Below are 17,963 nucleotides of genomic sequence, written 5' to 3'. Positions count from 1 at the left end.
ACTACCGGGCCGTGTGTCAGAATCAATGACTGTGACTGACTGTCTGCCCATTTATGGCCACATTTCTGAGTTCCTGCCTTCGCTCCGTGTCGCAGGCCTGTCTCTGTCCCTTCGGATCACAACAAACCCACAAGCTTCACGACTGAACGCAGGTTTGGTCAGTCTGTCCTCGCAGGTCCTTCGGAAGCGAATGATTTTGAACTGAATTATTTTTCCTGAGTGACTTGTGAAGTTTGGTTCAGTGATATGTTTGCGAAAGAGAACGGAGGAAATAGTTAGTGTGCAACTCGACATTTCTCTACATCGGAATAGAAAACGTGATTGGATGGATAGAAGAGGTCTGAAAGGATGGCCGATCGGCTGTGGGTGGCACCGAATTCTGCAGTAACAATGTTGAAGGGATGTGGTTTATTCAATATTCGTTGGAAAACCCTGTCAGCTTGTGTGAAAATAAACACAAACTACCCAACACGCGGCTAAGACGTATACATGGCCGGTTAGCTCAGATGGTTAGAGCGTGGTGCTAATAACGCCAAGGTCGCGGGTTCGATCCCCGCACGGGCCATGAGGTTCCGATTGAAATATTTTGGGAACTTTTAGAAGTTTGGCAGACTTGAGAAACAAGCGAATCCACACAAAATGTCATGAGGTCAATTTTTTGGAGCAACATCCATTAATATGTTTTCTGATCTATCTTTTTGAGGTCCAAAGTGGACGGCCTCAAACTTGCTTACGTTGAAATCCATTTGCCGCAGTTTTGCCCATTCACTTAATCTCGTAATATCTCTCTGTAATCTCATTCTTCCATCCACACTGCTTATAATTCTGTCTATCTTTGTGTCATCGGCAAACTTGGATATGTGGTTCTCGATCCCGTCATCGAATATCAATGAGACCGCCTAAATTGTGGTAAATTCACATTCAGCTTCAATCTCCACATTATCTTGAGACATTTTATTTACTCCGTATGTGTTGCGCCTTGGAAACTTCTGCACTTTGTCCTCTGGAGCTCAAATATAATTCAATTCGAACAACTGCAAAGATGTCAGAATCCAATTGGTGACTTTTCACTAAAAAGCAGTGAAATAACAGGGCTCATCCGGGATTTGAACCCGGGACCTCTCGCATATTCCATTAGAAAAACGCCCAAAGCGAGAATCATACCCCTGGACTAACGAGCCGCTTGCTAGAAAGACCTGCAGCCGGTCTAAAATTTCACCATAGTCTTCAGCCGATCGGCTATCCTTTGCAACCGCTTCTGTCCACCCAATCTCGTTTTCTATTCCAAAATACAGCAATATCAAGTTGTACACGACCTATTTCCAGTCACCAATATTAGCCTCTCTTTACTAAATTTGTTTACAATGTACGACTTGTTTTTTCAAATAATACTTTTCAGAATTGGTTAATCTGAAGCTGCATTGTCATCTGTCTCGGCATCGTCACAGTGTGCAAGCTACCATAAGTATATTTTACTCACATTGCTGTTTTCTTTCACTGTGATGGCGAGGAGACAATAATGTGGAGACATTTGCTGCGAATTTATCAGCTGGGTTGCACCTTTACTTTTTCGACCGTCTCAGTCTTTTTTTCCTTTACCTTTCCCTGCTGGTGTTGCAGGTTAGATCAGCCTTTACCGTTCCAGGAAGCCTGAGAAGTCCATCAGGGGACAACATAGAGACAAGAGACAAGGAGAGACAGAGAGATTCATGCAAATAAAGTCGCTTATCAATGGGTGGTTCTGCAAAGTAGCAGAATTTTAGTTGCAGATTGGGCAAGATTCTTTCTTGTGTATTTGAATTTTGCAAGAGTACATTGGGCACCCAATTAAAAGCGCCGGCCACTCTCGAGTATCTCTCTTGCTCTGTGAGAGATAAATGAAGTGATTTAGATCCAGTTCATTCATTTGAGCATTGAACGGATCTTTAAACAATAATTCAGCGAGCAGAAATCAAACCTGCGAAGGAAAACTACATTTGATCTTGAATTTAACGCTTCAACCACTCGGCGATCGCAGCGGCACATGGCAGTACTTGCATGGCTGTAGATGCCACTTTAAACTGCCTGTTGCTTCCAACGATGCCCGATAGACCGGCGTTGTCTTGTAGCTTTCCCAGCAGCTTCATTTGATTCGGTGGGTCAAGTTTGGGAAATTGAATGATTTTCACCGGCAGCTTGTGGTAGTATATTACCTCATTTTCATTACCGGTAATGAACCACTGCAGCCACTGCAGAATTCGGTGCCACCCACAGCCGATCGGCCATCCTTTCAGACCTCTTCTATCCATCCAATCACGTTTTCTATTCCGATGTAGAGAAATGTCGAGTTGCACACTAACTATTTCCTCCGTTCTCTTTCGCAAACATATCACTGAACAAAACTTCACAAGACACTCAGGAATAATAATTCAGTTCAAAATCATTAGCTTCCGAAGGACCTGCGAGGACAGACTGACCAAACCTGCGTTCAGTCGTGAAGCTTGTGGATGTGTTGTGATCCTAAGGGACAGAGACAGGCCTGCGACACAGAGCGAAGGCAGGAACTCAGAAATGTGGCCATAAATGGGCAGACAGTCAGTCACAGTCATTGATTCTGACACACGGCCCGGTAGTTGTTCAATCAGTCGGGGAGCGAGGCCTGCAGCCAGCAAAGAAAAAGCCTGGCCTGAGAATAAGGCAGAGACCCAATCAGACGGATAGACAGACAGACACCTGACTCAACGTCAAAACGCAGCGTGATCGAATCACGTTGCGGTGATATCATTTTCACAGCAGGTCAGGGTCCTGCCCACAGGTTTTACAGCGGGGCAGTGTTTTATGGATGGGCTGTTCATTGTTCGTAAAATAATATTGATCGGAATTTAATTTGTTACATTAAAGTGCTCTTTGTTTGTTAATTTTGATCTACATCCTCGAGAATGTATACAGAAACAAGTAACAATGTTTAAGGGATGTGGTTTATTCAATATTCGTTGTAAAACCCTGTCAGCTGGTGTAAAAATAAACACAAACTTTATTCAACACGCGGGTAAGCCCATAAAGCTAAAATGTATACGTGGCCGGTTAGCTCAGTTGGTTAGAGCGTGGTGCTAATAACGCCAAGGTCGCGGGTTCGATCCCCGTACGGGCCATAAGGTTCCTATTGCAATATTTTGGTAACTTTTAAAAGTTTGGCAGACTTTGGAAACAAGCGAATCCACACAAAATGTCATGAGGTCAATTTTTTGGAGTAACATCCATTAATATGTTTTCTGATCTATCTTTTTGTGGTCCAAAGTGGACGGCCTCAAACTTGCTTACGTTGAAATCCATTTGCCGCAGTTTTGCCCATTCACTTAATCTAGTAATATCTCTCTGTGATCTCATTCTTCCATCCACACTGCTTATAATTCTGTCTATCTTTGTGTCATCGGCAAATTTGGATATGGGGTTCTCGATCCCGTCATCTAATATCAATGAGACCGCCAAAATTGGGGTAAATTCACATTCAGAGTCAATCTCCACATCATCTTGAGACATTTTATTGGTGACTTTTCACTAAAAAGCAGTGAGATAACAGGGCTCGTCCGGGATTTGAACCCGGGACCTCTCGCATATTCCATTAGAACAACGCCCAAAGCGAGAATCATACCCCTAGACCAACGAGCCACTTGCTAGAAAGCCCTGCAGCCGGTCTAAAATTTCTCCATAGTCTTCAGCCGATCGGCTATTCTTTCCAACCGCTTCTGTCCGCCCAATCTCGTTTTCTATTCCTATATACAGCAATATCAAGTTGTACACTACCTATTTCCAGTCACCAATATTTGCCTCTCTTTACTAAATTCGTTTACAATGTACGACTTGTTTTTTCAAATAATACTTTTCAGAATTATTTAATCTGAAGCTACATTGGCATCTGTCTCGGCATCGTCAGAGTATACAAGCTACCATACGTATATGTTACTCACATTGCTGTTTTCTTTCACTGTGAGGGCGAAGAGACAAAAATGTGGAGACATTAGCTACGAATTTATCAGCTGGGTTGCACCTTTACTTTTCAGACCGTCTCAGTCTTTTTTTCCTTCACCTTTCCCTGCTGGTGTTGCAGGTTAGATCAGCCTTTACCGTTCCAGGAAGCCTGAGAAGTCCATCAGGGGACAACGTGGAGACAAGAGACAAGGAGAGATGGAGAGATTCGTGCAAATAAAGTCGCTTATAAATGGGTGGTTCTGCAAAGTAGCAGAATTTTAGTTGCAGATTGGGCAAGATTCTTTCTTGTGTATTTGAATTTTGCAAGAGTACATTGGGCACCCAATTAAAAGCGCCGGCCACGCTCGAGTATCTCTCATGCTCTGAGAGAGATAAATGAAGTGAGTTATATCCAGTTCATTCATTTGAGCATTGAACGGATCTTTAAACAATAATTCAGCGAGCAGAAATCAAACCTGCGAAGGAAAACTCCATTTGATCTTGAATTTAACGCTTCAACCACTCGGCGATCGCAGCGGCACATGGCAGTACTTGCATGGCTGTCGATGCCACTTTAAACTGCCAGTTGCTTCAAACGATGCCCGATGGACCGGCGTTGTCTTGTAGCTTTCCCAGGAGCTTCATTTGATTCGGTGGGTCAAGTTTGGGAAATTGAATGATTTTCAGCGGCAGCTTGTGGTAGTATATGACCTCATTTTCATTACCGGTAATGAACCACTGCAGCCACTGCAGAATTCGGTGCCACCCACAGCCGATCGGCCATCCTTTCAGACCTCTTCTATCCATCCAATCACGTTTTCTGTTCCGATGTAGAGAAATGTCGAATTGCACACTAACTGTTTCCTCCGTTCTCTTTCGCAAACATATCACTGAACAAAACTTCACAAGACACTCAGGAAAAATAATTCATTTCAAAATCATTAGCTTCCGAAGGACCTGCGAGGACAGACTGACCAAACCTGCGTTCAGTCGTGAAGCTTGTGGGTGTGTTGTCATCCTAAGGGTCAGAGACAGGCCTGCGACACAGAGCGAGGGCAGGAACTCAGAAATGTGGCCATAAATGGGCAGACAGTCAGTCACAGTCATTGATTCTGACACACGGCCCGGTAGTTGTTCAGTCAGTCGGGGAGCGAGGCCTGCAGCCAGCAAACAAAAAGCCTGGCCTGAGAATAAGGCAGAGACCCAATCAGACGGATAAACAGACAGACAGATAGACAGACAGACATCTGACTCAACGTCAAAACGCAGCGTGATCGAATCACGTTGCGGTGATATCATTTTCACAGTCGCTCAGGGTCCTGCCCACAGGTTTTATCGCGGGGCAGTGTTTTATGGATGGGCTGTTCATTGTTCGTAAAATAATATTGATCGGAATTTAATTTGTTACATTAAAGTGCTCTTTGTTTGTTAATTTTGATCTCGATCATCGACAATGTATGCAGAAACAAGTAACAATGTTTGAGGGATGTGGTGTTATCAACATTCGTCCAAAAACCCTGTCAGCCGGTGTAAAAATAGCACAAACTACCCAACACGTGGGTAAGCCCATAAAGCTAAGATGTATATATGGCCGGTTGGTTCAGTTGGTTACAGCGTGGTGCTAATAACGCCAAGGTCGCTGGTTCGATCCCCGTACGGGCCATAAGGTTCCTATTGCAATATTTCGGTAACTTTTAAAAGTTTGGCAGACTTCAGAAACAAGCGAATCCTCACAAAATGTCATAAGGTTAATTTTTTGGAGTGACATCCATTAATATGTTTTCTGATCTATCTTTTTGAGGTCCAAAGTGGACGGCCTCAAACTTGCTTACGTTGAAATCCATTTGCCGCAGTTTTGCCCATTCACTTCATCTCGTAATATCTCTCTGTGATCTCATTCTTCCATCTGCACTGCTTATAATTCTGTCTATCTTTGTGTCATCTCTCTCTATGTTGGCGGAATCCATAATGAGGGGTTTTAATCTTGAAATTGGAGACAGACCATTCAGGCAAGAAATCAGGAATTACTTTAGCAAACAAAATACGGCCGAAAGCTGGAACTCTCTCGGCCAAAAGGATGTGGATTGTGGCTTAATTCAAATTTTCAAGACTGATATTGATAGATCATTTCTCGATTTGGGTTCCAAGGGATTTGTGTCCAAGTCGGGGAAGGAGAGTTGAGTTGCAGATCACGTCATGATCGAATTGAATGGCACAGCAGGAAGAGGGGCTGAATGGCCCTCTCCTGTTCCGATGTTCCTTTTCAGCTCAGCGTGGTGCTGAATGACGTGCAAAAGGCATCAGACTGACTCCAGAATGAAAATCAGATGCACAGAAGGAGAAACCCTGAGATTGCAGAACGAACTGAACCCCTGCAGCAAAGCCAACAGCTGTCTCTCTACAATAATAGAATGGGAAGAATTTTAGCAACCAGCCCGGCTAGCTCTGTCGGTCGAGCATGAGACTCTTAATCTCAGGGTCGTGGGTTCGAGCCCCACGTTGGGCAATTTGTGTTCTATTTTTCACAATGGGTAATAAAATTTTCAAATTGCAACCTCTTTTCTCGAGTTCATGAAATCCAGTTAAAAAACAGACACAACACTGAGCTGTGTGAAATGAAACCTTGAGCGTTGCCAAATATCCAGTCCCTCCCGATTCTACCTTCTCATTCCCTCCAGATGGGACACGGCAGATTATCGGTTCAATCGGCTTCATTTATTGCTGTTATCAAAAATGTTGAATGTTCGAAATTGTAATATTTAGAAGATGACATCTCTGGATCCATTCGCCTCTCTGATACATCCTGAGCCCCCCTTACCCTCTTTGATTCTCGCTGAGCTCCTTAACTTCTCTGACACACTCTGTCTCTGACCTCAGAGAGTCCATGATCATCTTTGAACCTTGTCAGCGTTCTTTTCCTTCTCTCATACCCACTGAGTGCCCCTTACACAGATCTGCCCTGAGCCCCCTTACACTCTCTCAGACTCGGCAGTCCTTCCTCTCTCCCAGTTCATAATGTACTCTCCGATGCCCTCTGACAGTCCCTTCCCTTCTCTGAGCCCCCTGACACTTTCTGATGACATCTGACTATCCCTTCCCCGCTCTGAGATCCCCTTACACTCTATGATACCCTCTGACAGTCCCTTCCCCTCTCTGAGATCACCTTGCCCCGATCGATCGCCACTAAGAAGCCATTAGGCTCCCTGATACATTCTCAGAAACCATTACCCTCCCTGATATCCAAGTGCGATGTAATTTTACAGGAGGATCGACCGGTCTGTGTTAAGGATGAGATCCAGAATTTGTTCGGTCGCTGCTACTTCGGACTCTCGGAATCTGAGAGCTCTATCGGCGATCGGTACCGATCTGCTACTATAAACTGGGTGTGGGTGTATGAGCGCGCTGTTGCTTTATAAACCGAATGAGTTTATATATGAGAGCGATGTTTATATGTGAACTGTGGGTGTAAAAATATGAGTGCGATGTTTATATATGAACTGTGGGTGAGTATATATGAATGAGTTGTTTATATGTGAACTGTGAGTAAGTATAAATGAGCCACAGCAATGTGGTTGATTCTTAATTGCCCTCTGAAAAGGCCTAGCAAGCCACTCAGTTGTAAAATCTCGCTAATAAAAGTCATAATAAGAATAAAACCGGACGGACCACCCGGCATCGGACCACTAGGCACCGGACACGACAAAGGCAAACCAAGCCCAGTCGACCCTGCAAAGTCCTCCTCACTAACATCTGGGGACTTGTGCCAAAATTGGGAGAGCTGTCCCACTGACCAGTCAAGCAACAGCCTGACATAGCCATACTTACAGAATCATACCTTTCAGCCAACGTCCAAGATTCTTCCATCACCATCCCTGTGCATGTCCTGTCCCACCGGCAGGACAGACCGACCAGAGGTGGCGGTGCAGTGATATACAGTCAGGAGGGAGTGGCCCTGGGAGTCCTCAACATTGACTCTGGACCCCATGAAATCTCATGGCATCAGGTCAAACAAGTGCAAGGAAACCACCTGCTGATTACCACCTACCGCCCTCCCTCAGCTGATGTATCAATCCTCCTCCATGTTGAACACCACTTGGGGGAAGCACTGAGGGTAGCAAGGGCACAGGATGTACTCTAGATGGAGGACTTCAATGTCCATCACCAAGAGTTGCTCGGTCGTATCACTGCTGACTGAGCTGGCCGAGGCCCGAAGGACATAGCTGCCAGACTGGAACTGCGGCAGATGGTGAGAGAACCAACACGAGGGAAAAAGTTACTTGACCTCGTCGTCACCAATCTACCTGTCGCAAATGCATCTGTCCATGACAGTATTGGTAGGAGTGACCACCGCACCGTCCTCGTGGAGACGAAGTCCCGTCTTCGCACTGAGGATACCATCCAACGTGTTGTGTGGCACTATCAGCGTGCTGAATGGGATAGATTCAGAACAGGTCGAGCAGCTCAAAACTGGGCATCCATGAGGTGTTGCGGGCCATCAACAGCAGCAGAATCGTATTCCAGCATAATCCGTAATATCTTGGCCCGGCATATTCCTCACTCTACCATTAATAAACAAGCCAGGGGATCAACCCTGGTTCAATGTGGAGTGCATAAGAGCATGCCAGGAACAGCACCAGGCGTACCTAAAAATTAGGTTCCAACCTAGTGAAGCTACAATTCAGGACTACATGCATGCTAAACAGCGGAAGCAACATGCCATAGACAGAGCTAAGCGAATCCACAACCAACGGATCACATTAAAGCTCTGCAGTCCTGCCACATCCAGTCGTGAATGGTGGTGGACAATTAAACAACGAACGGGAGGAGGAGGCTGTGTAAACATCCCCATCCTCAATGATGGCAGAATCCAGCACGTAAGTGCAAAAGACAAGGCTGAAGCGTTTGCAACCATCTTCAGGAAGAAGTGCCGAGTGGATGATCCAACTTAGCCTCCTCCCGATATCCCCACCATCACAGAAGCCAGTCTTCAGCAAATTCGAATCACTCCACGTGATATCAAGAAACGGCTGAGTGCACTGGATACAGCAAAGGCTATGGGCCCGACAACATCCCGGCTGTATTGTTGAAGCCTTGTGCTCCAGAACGAGCTGCGCCTCTAGCCAAACTGTTCCAGTACAGCTACAACACTGGCATCTACCCGACAACGAGGAAAATTGCCCAGGTATGTGCTGTCCACAAAAAGCAGGACAAATCCAATCCGGCCAATTACCGCCCCATCAGTCTACTATCAATCATCAGCAAAGTGATGGAAGGTGTCGTCGACAGTGCTATCAAGCGGCACTTACTCACCAATAACCTGCTCACCGATGCTCAGTTTGGGTTCCGCCAGGACCACTCGGCTGCAGACCTCATTACAGCCTTGGTCCAAACATGGACAAAAGAGCTGAATTCCAGAGGTGAGGTGAGAGTGACTGCCCTTCATTTCAAGGCAGCATTTGACCGAGTGTGGCACCAAGGAGCTCCAGTAAAATTAAGTTAATGGGAATCAGGGGGTAAACTCTCCAGTGGCTGGTGTCATACTTAGCAAAAAGGAAGATTGTAGTGGTTGTTGGAGGCCAATCATCTCAGCCCCAGGACATTGCTGCAGGAGTTCCTCAGGGCAGTGTCCTCGGCCCAACCATCTTCAGCTGCTTCATCAATGACCTCCCCTCCATCATAAGGTCAGAAATGGGGATGTTCGCTGATGATTGTAAAGTGTTCAGTTCCATTCGTAACCCCTCAAATAACGAAGCAGTGCGAGCCGGCATGCAGCAAGACCTGGACAACACCCAGGCTTGGGCTCATCAGTGGCAAGTAACATTGGCGCCAGACAAGGGCCAGGCAATGACCATCTCCTACAAGCGACAGTCTAACCACCTGCCCTTGACATTCAACGGCATTACCATCGCCGAATCCCCCACCATCAACATCCTGGGGCTCACCATTGACCAGAAACTTAACTGGACCAGCCATATAAACACTGTGGCTGCAAGAGCAGGTCAGAGGCGAGATATTCTGCGGCGAGTGACTCACCTCCTGACCTCCCAAAGCCTTTCTACCATCTGCAAGTCACAAGTCAGGAGTGTGATGGAATACTCTCCACTCGCCTGGATGAGTGCAGCTCCAACAACACATAAGAAGCTCGACACCATCCAGGACAAAGCAGCCCGCTTGATTGGCACCCCATCCACCACTCTAAACATTCACTCCCTTCACCACCGGCTCACAGTGGCTGCAGTGTTTACCATCCACAGGATGCAGTGCAGCAACTCGCCAAGGCTTCTTCGACAGCACCTCCCAAACCCGCGACCTCTACCACCTAGAAGGACAAGGGCAGCAGACACATGGGAACAAGACCACCTGCACGTTCCCCGCCAAGTCACACACCATCCAGACTTGGAAATATATGGCCGTTCCTTCATCGTCGCTGGTTCAAAATCCTGGAACTCCCTTCCTAACAGCACTGTGGGAGAAGCTTCTCCGCACGGACTGCAGCAGTTCTGGAAGGCCAATTCGGGATGGGCAATAAATGCTGGCCTCGCCAGCGACGCCCACATCGCATGCACGAATAAAAAAAATGCGATTTTAATATATAAGCTGTGGGTGACTATCAATGAATGCGCTATTTATATATGAGCTGTGGGTGAGTGTATATGAATGCAATGTTTATATATGAACTGTGGGTGTTTATATATGCGTGCGATGTTTATATATGAAATGTGGGTATGTATATATGAGTGCGATGTTGATTTCTGGACTGTGGATTTATATATGTGGGTGCGATGTTTATATATGAACTGTCGTTGTATATATAGGTGTGCGATGTTTAAATATGAACTGTGGGTGAGTGTATTTGAGTGAGATGTTTATATACGAACAGTGGATGTGTATATATGAGTGCAGTATTGACATATGAACGATGGGTGTGTATATATGAGTGCGATGTTTATATATGAACTGTGGGTGTGTCTATATGAGTGCGATGTTTGTATATGAACTGTGGGTGTGTATATATGAGTGTGGTGTTTGTATATGAACTGTGGGTGTGTATATATGAGTGCGATGTTTGTATATGAACTGTGGGTGTGTATATATGAATGCGATGTTTATATATGAACTCTGGGTGTGTATATATGAGTGTGATGTTTATATATGAACTGTGGATGTATATATATGAGTGCAGTATTGACATATGAACTGTGGGTGTGTATATATGAGTGCGATGTTTATACATGAACTGTGGGTGTGTTTTTATGAGTGTGATGTTTATATATGAACTGTGACTGTGTATATATAAGTTCGATGTTTATATATGAACTGTTGTTGTGTGTATGTGAGTGCGATGTTTATATCTTGAACTGTGGGTGTGTATATATGAGTGTGATGTTTATATCTTGAACTGTGGGTGTGTATATATGAGTGTGATGTTTATATCTTGAACTGTGGGTGTGTATATATGAGTGTGGTGTTTATATCTTGAACAGTGGATGTGTATATATGAGTGCGGTGTTTATCTATGGACTGTGGTTGGGTATATATGAGTGTGATGTTTATTCTGAAGTGCAGTAATGAACAGCAAGGCGTCACTGGGGTGTTATTTTCTTGCAAGACAATGGCGAAAAGTTGCATTTGCTTTGGTGTCCCAATAGCTCAGTCGCGGTTGCATTCGACTGAAAACTTAAAGGTCTTTGGTGTAATCCAGTGTTTGGCAGTTTTTGGTTATTTAGTTTCTTCTTCTTTGGGTCGATTCTCGCATTTATTTGCAGTGAAATTTTATTCCCGCCACTGAAGGATTGGGGATGGAACAGAGAGACATCAACGATGGGAAATATTTATATCGTCTGCATTTGGTTTTTATTTCTCTGTTACCTTCTGCCTTTTCCTCTTGGTTTTTCCTCTCTCGGTGCCGGGTGACCATTTGATTTGATGCATTTGTTCTAAACTGATCCTTTTTCCACATCTCGGGGCGGTCAGACCCGCTCTGTCTTTCTGTTGTTGCTGATGATCATTAATGGGAACAGGCCGCGAGTTAAACGTTTCTCTGCAAACCGGAGAAAGAAAAAGAAAAAGAAAGACTTGTTTCTCCGGCCCAGGGGTAAAGTTACAATGGATGTTATTCAATAAAATTGTCCCGTGAATTTGTCTGTGGATCTGATTGTAAAGCTTGGATTTTAAAATTACGAATACCCAAAACAAAGCCCCTTATCAACCCATACAGGAATCAAACCCGCGATCACGACATTGTGGCATGATTTACTCTAGCAAGCTGGACAACCAGTCTCCTAAAATGCAGTCTGAAAAGCGTTTCACATACAAAACAAATCATTATTAAACTTGTGACTGTCACTCGGTAACCACGTTGGCGTCTCTTTCAGTCTGCAACAGAAAGTTATCGGTTGGTTAATGGTGTTTACAGAAATATTCCTCTTTTCGTCGAGTTTATTTGGTTTCATGTAATTAATTATAGAGGTGTGAACGCCGAATCATAACCACGAGCCCACCAGGCACCTGTACGGACAGTTCACCCAATCCGGTTACTTTGATGATCTGCCCTACTCTGCTAGAAAAACAATAGGATGAACAGCCCTTGTCTGTGAAAAGGTGTCCTCTCCCCTTGATCAAACTAATGTCTGCAATTGATGAACTGGAGTGAATTGCGCTCAAAGCAGATCTGGAAAATGCGCAATGTAGCCGCACAGGAATTCCAAATCCACTCTACGTGGAGGAAAAGGAGTGACAGAAACAGAAGGAGATGCCACGTGAAAGATTTGGACCCGGACCTGCTGCATGAGACTTTAAATGTTGTCAGCCTTTAACTGTAGCTCACAGTGTGAGAACAGTCATTGTTATCATTTGCCTTTTATGTATCTTCTTGTACTGCATCTCTTCAATATCCCCGGGTTGTTACAGCACTGCTTTCTTCAAATTAAATCCCATTGTGAAAACATACACGATTTCAAACCAAAGCGAGGTGTGTGAGATTGGAAGGAGAGTGTGAGTGGGGATCATGGGCCCGTGCGTGCGTGCATTTTGGAAATGGGAACAGAGACATCCGCTGCTTGTTGGAGTATTTCACCTCATTTTCCATTTCACGCGCAGGCCTGCCCGCACTCGGTACTGTCATGGCCTGAACAAGTCTTTCGTGTTCTCACAGAAAATGCCACTTTGTGCGAGCAGTTTGTCCGGACTGGGCTGCAATGAGGTAGGACACTGGGAGTATTCAATTAATGAAATCAGTACTTCAAAGAGAAAACATTCTTCACTCACTCATCCTGATACATTAGGGTCTCCATACTTGAATTATTGTTCCATTCATTGGAACTTGGGAACATGAGTAAGCCATTCAGCCCCTCGAGCGTCCAGGTTAATACATCCTTCCTGAGGTGGGTGCCCGGAACTGAATGCAATCCTCCAGTTGGGGTCTTGCCAGAGCTCTGTGCAGCTGTAACATAACATCCTTCCCTTGTTTTCCAGCCCTCTTGAGATAAACGGGGAGAGTCAGAGCTCAAGAGAGAAAGCGAGAGTGAGCAAATGGGAGCGAGAGAGAGGACTATGCATTGCACAAACCGTCCCTGTGTCGATTTCTCAGGAGCGCTGTGAACCCCAACTGAGCTTTTGAACCACTTACTGCACCGCAGAAAAAGTTCCAAAGCAGCAGATGGGTAACGTGAAATAACCTCATCGACAGCCGATTTGTGGTGCCATGGGTAGCACGTGGGACTTCTTCTAATCACTGCAAAGGTTGTGTGTCCGAATCTCACCATCGTTGAATTTTAGTTCAGGGTTCGGTGATTTCGGCGCTGGGAAGTGAAATTTTGCAGCAAAACCGCAACAGGATCATTAATGCTCGTCAAGGAAGGGAAATAACCCCCTCCACTTCATCTGATACAAGTGGCTCCTGTCCCACCCGAATTTATAATGCTTTATCCTCTCTGAGCTGGATTGGCGAAACACTCTCAAGATGGTGGAACATCATCTGCTCACCACAAAAGTCAATCTGCTGGACTTCCGGCTCTGTCAGACTGCATGTTCCTTCAGACAGGTTTCCAACTGGACACATGCACCCTGCTGTCTGCGAGCATTGGTGCTTGAGGGGTAGAATTCATGCTTGCAGTAATTCTATTCCTGTAAAAGTAGATCCTGAAGATCGCAAGATGGAAAGTATCGTGGCTGAGCGGTCGAACGCGCAGGGTTAAAGCTCAGGCTAAATTCCATAATTTGTAGATGGATCAAAATCATGGTTTGCGGCTCCAATACCGCAGCCTCCATCCTGTAAACTAATAACACTAAATATCTCATCTGATATTGCAACAAGAGGAACCACGTGGCGATACAAATAATTGATGCATTTTGGAACACCTCAATTATACGTTCAGCTCCGTTCGAAATGTTCAGAAGGAAAAGGATTCGTTGATCGAGGTGAGACTCGACTAACAACCTCGCCATTTCCCGACCTTGTCCGGTCATATAAGGACCGCGCACTGACTGATTGCACTGCTAGAGCCCGGTCACTTTGATCACCTCTCCTACTCTGCTGCAAAGAATCTTAAGGTGAGAGGCCCTTACCTGTGGAAACGTGTCCTGCTCCCCTGATGAAAATAATATCTGCACGTTCACTTTCAACTTCTTTCACATCCTCTGCTCCATCGCACTACAATCGGGTTTTCTGTGAACAGATCAAAGTAAACATTGGCAGAAATTCGAACAGCAGTGGGATTCAAACCCACGCCTCTATAGAAATTAAATTTAACACCTGAGACAGCGAGGCCACACTACCATAATGTCACAGTAATGTTTAAAGAGCTGTTTAAGGCTCAAATAAATGAATTGAAGCTAATTTACCGCATTTGCCCGGTGCTGGGGCTGTTCTCCTTAGAACAGAGAACGTTAAGAGGTGATTTGATCGAAGTGTTCAAAATCATGAAGGGTTTGGATAAAGTAAATAAAGAGAAACTGTTCCCATTGGCGGATGGGTCAAGGACCAGAGGACACAGGTTTAAGGTGATTGGCAAAAGAACCAAAGGCGACAGAAGGAAACACTTCTTTACCCAGCGAGTAGTTATAATCTGGAATGCGCTGACTGAAAGGTGGCTTTGAAAAAGGAATTGGATAAATAGTTGAAGGGAAATACATTCAGGGCTAACGGGAAGGAGCGGGGGAATGGGACTATCTTGATTGCTTTAACAACGAGCCGGCACGAGCTCGATGGGCCGAATGGCCTCCTTCTCTGCTGTAACCATTTTATGATTCTATGATTCTATGTATTCTCTTTATTTTCTTTGCATGCATTTCTCTATCTCTCCCTGTCTCTGTCTCTTGTGTTGTCCTCTGATGGACTTCTCAGGCTTCCGTGAACGGCGACGGCTGATCGATCCTGCAACACCAGCAGAGAAAGTTAAAGAAAGATTGAGACGGTAGGAAAAGTAAAGGTGCAACCCAGCTGCTGCAGTCAATGTCTGAACATTAAGAGCTCTTCGCTCTCACAGTGGAACTGCGCACCAAGTTGATTAATATCCGAGAAGTCCCGGGCTCAAATCCCCGATAAGCTCTTGCTGTTCCGTTTCGTTGAGTGTAAAATTCACCAATTAGCTTCTGACATCTTTTCAGTGTTCCTGTTGGCAGGATTAAAGTGCATGTTTGAGCTCCAGAGGAGAGAAAGCTGAAGTTTCCAAAGTGCAACACATGTGAAGTAAATAAAATGTCTCAAGATGATGCAGAGATTGATGCTGAATGTGAATTCCCCCTATTCAGGTGGTCTCATTGATATTAGATGACGGGATAGAGAGCGACATATGGAAGTTTGCCGATGACACCAAAATGGGCAGCGTTATAAGCAGTGTAGATTATATAGGAATAGGAACACAGGAACAGGAGTAGGCCATTCAGCCCCTCGTGCCTGCTGCGCCATTCTGATAAGATCATGGCTGATCTGTGATCTAACTCCATATACCTGCCTTTGGCCCATATCCCTCAATACCTTTGGATGCCAAAAAGCTATCTATCTCAGATTTAAATTTATAAATTGAGCTCGTATCAATTGCCGTTTGCGGAAGAGAGTTCCAAACTTCTACAACCCTTTGTGTGTAGAAATGTTTTCTAATCTCGCTTCTGAAAGGTCTGGCTCCAATTTTTAGACAGTGCCCCCTACTTCCAAAATCCCCAACCAGCGGAAATAGTTTCTCTCTTTCCACCCTATCTGTTCCCCTTAATATCTTATAAACTTCGATCAGATCACCCCTTAACCTTCGAAACTCTGGAAAATGCAACCCCAATTTGTGTAATCTCTCTTCGTAACTTAACACTTGAAGTCCGGGTATCATTCTGGTAAATTCCAGAGAGACATTAATATAATGAATGAATGGGCAAAACTGTGGCAAATGGATTTCAATATAAGCAAGATTGAGGTCATCCACTTTGGACCTCAAAAGGATAGATCAGAATACTTTATAAAAGGTGAAAAATTCGAAACTGTGCAGTTCCAAAGGAACTTAGGTGTCCATGTACATAGATCAATTACATGTCATGGACACGAACAGAATATAATCCAAAAGGCTAATGGAATGGTGGCCTATATGTTTAGAGGATGAGAATAGACATTATGCTACAGCTACACAAAGCTCTGGTTGGACCACACCTGGAGTACTGTGTTCAGTTTTGGGCACCGCACCTTAGGAAGGATATATTGGCCTTGGAGGGAGTGCAGTGTGATTTACTAGAAAGATAACTGGACTCTCGGCAATAAATTATGAGGAGAGATTGCACAAACTATAGTTGTATTCCCTTCAATTTAGTAGATTAAGGGTTGATGTGATCGAAATGTTCAAGATTTTAAGAGGAACTGATGGGGTAGATGGATAGAAACTATTTCCGCTCGTTGGGGTGTCTAGGACTTGGGGACAGAGGCTCAACATTAGAGTCAGGACTTTCAGGAGTTGAAGTTAGGAAACACCTCGACAAGCAAAGTGTTGGAGAAGTTTGGAAGTCTCTTCCATGAACAGCAGTTGATGCGAGCTCAATTGTTAATTTCAAACCCGTGATTTATCGATTTTTGTCAACCAAAGATATTAAGAGATATGGGACGAAGGCGGATACAGGGATTTCGGTCACAACTCAGCCATGATCGTATTGAGTTGCGGAACAGACTCGACGGACCAAATACCACAATCCTGTTCCGAGGTTCCTCATTGGTGCAAAATGCAAAACGATCTTGCATTGGCCGGGAATCGAACAAGGGTCTCCCGCGTGGCAGGCGAGAATTCTACCCCTGAACCACCAATGCTTGAACCACTCGGCCGTTGACAGCTGCGATGGCCGAGTGGTTCAAGCGTTGGTCTCAAAACTCCATTGGGGTTTTCCAGCCGAGGTTTGAATTCTGCTCGCAACCCCCAACTGTTTAAAGATCTCTTCAATGCTCAAATAGATTAATTGGAGTTAATTGACTGCATTTACCGCTCTCCCAGCATCAGAGATACTTCAACGTGGGTGGTGCTTTGAATTGAGCGTCCAATCTTCTCTTGCAAGATTTCAAGACCCGAGAAGGAATCTCTCCCAATCTGTAACTTCAATTCTGGTCGTTTGCAAAACCTGACATTTATACTTTTTATTTTCTTTGCATGCATCTCTCTATCTTTCCCTGTCTCTGTCTCTTCTCTCTCTGTTGTGCCCGACGGGCTTCTCAGGCTTCCTTGAACGGCGAAGGCTGATCTCACCTGCAACACCAGCAGAGAAAGGTAAAAAAAAGGCACTGAGACGGTTGGAAAAGTAAAGGTGCAACCCAGCTGCTGCAGCTAATGTCGACACACGTATGTCTCTTCACTCTCACAGTGAAACAAAGCATCAATTTGATTAAAGTATACTTCTGGTCGAGTGTATATAATCGCGATGCCGAGACAGACGGCAATTATTTCATAGAATCCGAGAAAGTTATGCCAAAGAAGGAAGCCATTCTGCACATCGTGCCTGTGCCGGCCGAAAAATCGGTACCGAGCCTCATCTCACTTTCCAGCGTTTAGTCC

General features: G+C 44.9%; 7 non-coding genes across 7 annotated transcripts; 4 read left to right on the top strand and 3 right to left on the bottom strand.

Moving 5' to 3' along the window:
* Window positions 1–491: 491 nt before the first annotated feature.
* On the top strand, window positions 492–565 carry trnai-aau (transfer RNA isoleucine (anticodon AAU)). The gene has a single exon. It is a non-coding gene; the product is annotated as a tRNA-Ile (tRNA).
* Window positions 566–1,091: 526 nt separating this feature from the next.
* trnap-ugg (transfer RNA proline (anticodon UGG)) lies at window positions 1,092–1,181 on the bottom strand. The gene is given in 2 exon segments: window positions 1,092–1,127; window positions 1,146–1,181. It is a non-coding gene; the product is annotated as a tRNA-Pro (tRNA).
* Window positions 1,182–3,057: 1,876 nt separating this feature from the next.
* trnai-aau (transfer RNA isoleucine (anticodon AAU)) lies at window positions 3,058–3,131 on the top strand. Its single transcript has one exon. It is a non-coding gene; the product is annotated as a tRNA-Ile (tRNA).
* A 427-nt stretch (window positions 3,132–3,558) lies between these two features.
* Window positions 3,559–3,648, bottom strand: trnap-ugg (transfer RNA proline (anticodon UGG)). Its single transcript is given in 2 exon segments — window positions 3,559–3,594; window positions 3,613–3,648. It is a non-coding gene; the product is annotated as a tRNA-Pro (tRNA).
* A 1,889-nt stretch (window positions 3,649–5,537) lies between these two features.
* On the top strand, window positions 5,538–5,611 carry trnai-aau (transfer RNA isoleucine (anticodon AAU)). The gene has a single exon. It is a non-coding gene; the product is annotated as a tRNA-Ile (tRNA).
* A 770-nt stretch (window positions 5,612–6,381) lies between these two features.
* trnak-cuu (transfer RNA lysine (anticodon CUU)) lies at window positions 6,382–6,454 on the top strand. The gene has a single exon. It is a non-coding gene; the product is annotated as a tRNA-Lys (tRNA).
* Window positions 6,455–17,156: 10,702 nt separating this feature from the next.
* On the bottom strand, window positions 17,157–17,227 carry trnag-gcc (transfer RNA glycine (anticodon GCC)). The gene has a single exon. It is a non-coding gene; the product is annotated as a tRNA-Gly (tRNA).
* Between the last annotated feature and the right edge of the window lie 736 nt (window positions 17,228–17,963).

The sequence above is a fragment of the Heptranchias perlo genome, chromosome 20 (genome assembly GCF_035084215.1).
Source record: "Heptranchias perlo isolate sHepPer1 chromosome 20, sHepPer1.hap1, whole genome shotgun sequence".
Lineage (NCBI taxonomy): Eukaryota > Metazoa > Chordata > Chondrichthyes > Hexanchiformes > Hexanchidae > Heptranchias > Heptranchias perlo.
This window is presented reverse-complemented; position numbering and strand designations above follow the sequence as displayed.